Consider the following 4,858-nt stretch of genomic DNA (forward strand, 5'->3'; position numbering starts at 1 on the left):
TGTTTCTTGGGGAAACAAAGGAGAAATTCAGGGAACAATGCAGGAAAGAGAAAGAAGAGCTGTAGGCTGATTTCAGACACTGCCCCCAGCAGGTGGGCGGCCTCTGGCTGGCCCAGAGGGGACCTGCAGGCTGCAAGTCTGCAGAGCGCATAGACCTGAGCTGAGGTAGTCACATCTCTGTGGTCCACTGCACATGGGGCTGGCACTGGGAGTGAAGCGGGAGCCCAGGGGAACTTCCAGCTCTCTGCACACACAGTCAAGGACGCTCCGTGACACAGTTTGTTTTGACACCTCCAAATCTCATGTTGACATTGGATTCCCAGTGTTGAGGTGGGGCTTCATGGCAGGTGTTTGGGTCACGGAGGAGGATTTCTCAGGAATAATTTAATGCCCTCCCCAGGGGCAGGTGAGTGAGTTCTCACGGGATTAGTTCCTGCAACAGAACCAGTGTGTGCTATTCCTGAGAGCCCCTAACTAAGGCTTCAGGTGTGACGTCCTCCCAGAGCTTTGAGCACTGACAGAGGAGCTCTGATGTGTGAGCTGACCATGCTTTGGGCCAGGTGGTGTGCTGTGCCCCACAGAGCCCGTGCAGGAGTGCAAGAACAGCCTCTGCTATTCTCAAAAAGGGAAAGAAAGACATCAGGGCACAGGCATCACGTCTTCATGAAGTATTTACTCCGAGGCAAAGACCAGCATCAGGTCACAAGGGCAGTGCCCTGGGTCCTTGCTGTCAGAGACCAGTGGTGTTGAGGGTGTGGATCAGGGGGTCTGAAAAACACACGCATGGTAAGGGCTTTAGGGAGAAACACAGGACCCATTCTGATTGGACGAGAAAAGCACGTGGGTCTTTAGTGCTCTTTGATGGAGAGGGACTGACTTTCTAAGAATGAATAAAATGCAAAGAGGAAGAGCATTCTAGGCAGCACAGTGTTAACTAAAATCTAAAGACATTCTTTAATTTCTCTAACAATTTTGCAGAGTAAAGTGCTGCGAGAAAATGCTGAGTAAGAGAGCCCGGTATTACAGTCTGGTGGTGGGACACCAGCAAAATGTGAGTTTTAGGGACAGAGACTTTTTCCGGGAACACCTCACACCAGGGTGTGAGAGGATGTAACACCTTCGGTACTGGGTACTGGTAAGTAGCTTGACGAGATTGAAGCTGAACAGGAGGAGCATGATGGGGACATTCTCCACAGGACAAGGGGTGTTATAACGTTGTCTTAGTGGTGATTGAAGCTACTGAAGACTTTAAACCCAAGGCTGACAGTCACGTTTGTATCTCAGAAGCATTGCTGCTGCCCTGCTGATCGATTCTGGGAATGATCTTAATTGCTCCGGACCCTTCTGTACCATGGAGTTGCCCAGTTACTCACTCTGGCCCCTGGCAGACTGTTAAAGAGTCTCAGTTATCTAAGCTGAGGAAGGTCAGCCACAAGAGTCCATGTAGAGTAGTTGTTCTGAATCTGGGGAGACAGACCTTTCGCCCGGTGGACATTTGGCAATGGATAGAGATGTTTTTGATTGTTACAATCTGAAGATTGCCACTGGGATTTGGTGGGGAGGACCCAGGGATATGACTAAACATTCCACACAGCACAGGTGACCACGGAACCCACTCATAATCAATAAAATGTGTAAAAAAGATGTTGTAGGCCGGGTACGGAGGCTTACGGCTGCAATCCTGAGCCAGAGCAAGATCCCATGGCCACTAACAATAGAAAAACCAACTAGGTGTTGTGGCGGGCGCCTGTAGTCCCAGTTACTCATGAAGCTGAGGCAAAAGGATCCCCTGAACCCAGGAGTTTGAGGGTGCTGTGAGCTATGACAGAGTGAGACTCCATCTCAAGAAAATAAAAATAACAATAAAATAAAAATAAAAAGAGAGAGATTTTCTGAAAACGAGATGCTGTCTGGTGACTGGGAGAAAGTGAGGAGAGTTTGGGAACAATCATTGAGGAATTCTTTGGGCTTTTTCAACTGTGGCTTTGTCAAAACCATGCAGAAAACTGAGGTGGGCTTTACGTATTTTATAACTGAAAGCATAGTTCCAGGTTGGGAGATTTACTGAGACTCTTTCATAATGTCATTGTCACTTGTGTAGATGAAGGACTGAAGTCAGCTTGAGCAGGGAGGAGCTGGGGCTGGGGAGGGTGGCAACCCTGGGAGTGTCACCTATTGTATGATAACCATTGTTTTAGGATAATCATTTACAGTCTCTTGCCCCATCCCAATCACAAGATGTGTTTTTTCTCTATTGTTCAAAATCAAAACTAACCAAAAAATATCGAATAGATCTATACATAAGCTAAAGGATTAAAGATGTAACAATAACACAGCCATTCAGATCTGCAGGGAAACAGACATCTCTAAGTACGACTCTGAGTAGCGAGAGTACAAACCTCCGTGGATGTGTAAAGCGTGTCTTGAGTGGAGCGCTTTATGGAGCTGAGGAGATTTTATGGATGAGAGAGAAGTGGAGTTGAGATCTGAAGCATGTTGAGGATTTCAACAGGCTGGAGATGAGGAGGAAGATAAAACTTAGACGAAGAAAACACCATAATCAAAGGCTCGAGGACGGTTTGGGGACTGTACTCTTAATGCAGTCCAAGTCACCCCCGTTACCTAGGTGATAAGCCTGCGAGAATCCAGAGGCACAGGACAGATGTTCAAGGGACTTTGTTGTTTCCTAAGGATTTTTTTTTTTTTCCGTTATTGTTTGAGATTCATTGAGGGTACAAAGAATTAGGTTGCACTGATTGAATTGGTTGGATAAAGTTCCTCTTATAATTGCGTCCCACCCCCAAGGGCTGTGTCACTGTGACCCCTCACCCCTCCCCTCTCCATGCCCCCTCCTTACCCTGCCCCCCAACCTTCTATTAGCTCATCTACTGCCTTCATATTAGAATTGAGTATGATGGATTCTTGCTTCTCCATTCTTGTGATGCATTAATAAGAAGAATATGTTCCAACTCAATGCAGGTTAATACAAAAGCTGTAGTCTCCATCTTGTTAGTGGCTGAATGGTATTCCATGACATACATTACACTACAGCCTGTTAATCCATGCCTGGGTTGTTGGGCATTTAGGTTATTTCCACATTTTGGTAATTGTAAATTGAGCTGTGATAAATAGCAACAATAGCAAAAATAAAAAAATGGGATATAATTAAACCGAAAAACTTCTGTATAGCTAAGGAAACACCAACCAAAGCGAACAGACAACCTTCAGAATGGGAAAAGATATTTGCATATTGTGGATTGAACAAAAGCTTGATAGCTAAGATCTGTAGAGAACTCAAATTAATCAACAAAAAAGACCCAACTATCCCATATGTCACCAGGCAAGAGAGATGAATAGGACCTTCTCTAAAGAAGACATAATTATGGCTAACAAACATATGAAAAAATGCTCATTGTCCCTAATCATCAGAGAAATGCAAATCAAAACTACCCTGAGATATCACCTAACCCCAGTGAGAATGGCCCACGCCACAAAGTCTCAAAGCTACAGATGTTGGTGCGGATGTGGAGAGAAGGGAACACTTTTACACTGCTGGTGGGACTGTAAACTAATATAACCTTTTTGGAAGAAGTATGGAGAATCCTCAAAGAACTCAAATTAGACGTCTCATTTGATCCTGTTTCCTAAGTTTTAAATATCACCCCTGCCACATTTCATAATGACTGTGTTAATGCTTTCACTGTGGCATTCTACAGCGCTGTCTGTCCTTCTAATGTATGAAGTGCCGGAGCTTCATTAGCTCATTGGACCTCACCAGTAAGGAATCAAATTTAGCCACTGGTTTCCATCTTTTTCCAGGGGCAGCAGAAAGGGAGTTACAAAATCAGAATGCAGGAGCGATGCACAAGCTGAATCATACTATTTCCTGGCACCCCTGCTTGTCACATCGAGAGGTATTGCCAAAAGCCCATGAGACAATGAATATGCAACATTTGATTTTTTTTCACTCAAATGGCTTGTAATCCCTTAGCTGTGTCATCTGACAGGCAGGTTACAGGAACCCTGGGGAGATTGTCTTCTCTCTTCAATCCCCAAATTAAAAGTCAAACAGATTTGTGGAGAGTTCTGTAAAAATATTCATACCTGATACCCTAGATTTATTTTAAAACCATCCAAGAATGATTTGCTGTCCAAATTGTCCAGTTCTTTCCTTGACCTGAGTACTTTTGTGTTTTTTTTTTTTTTCCTTTTTTTATGGCTTTGGTTTTCTGATTTTTTTCCTACTAAACTTGTTTAAAATCTCAGATCAAGCGTTTTAAAAGATTAACCACAATGAGATAATAAGATTTTTCATAAATAATTACTCAATTGTTCATTTTATATTTGAATAATTATCAAAAATATTGCAAAGTTAAAAAACTTAACAAAACATTTAAGAAATCTACTTAAGTCAAAGTAATGTAAGTTCAAGAGATCTATCATTATTACATGTTGTCATATTTATCATTACATAAACACAATCATGTTGCTTTCTGGTTATGGCATTATATAACCAACCAAGGAGAATATTTAGCAGGGGAAAAAGTATCAAGAAATAATAATTAGTGTAAAAATAACCAGGAGGACCGAAGATGTTTCACAACTTCAAACTGAGTTTCTCATTATAGGAGATCTTTTTCTATAAATAATATTATTTTCAGAGTGTTTTAAAACTTAAAAAGACTATTCATACTGTTTTTTATGAGATTCTTTTCTATTTCTTAGTTATCCTTCTCAGATTCATTTTTCTGATGGAGAAACTGGGGAGCATAGAAGCTAACTCACATGTATCACTAAATCACATTTTCCCTCATGTTACTGTCTGTGAGGTAGGGGTTCACTCTGTGATCAGTGTGTT

The sequence above is a fragment of the Otolemur garnettii genome, unplaced genomic scaffold, assembly GCF_000181295.1.
Source record: "Otolemur garnettii isolate 467f Iridium unplaced genomic scaffold, OtoGar3 scaffold00139, whole genome shotgun sequence".
In the NCBI taxonomy this organism is placed as follows: Eukaryota; Metazoa; Chordata; class Mammalia; order Primates; family Galagidae; genus Otolemur; species Otolemur garnettii.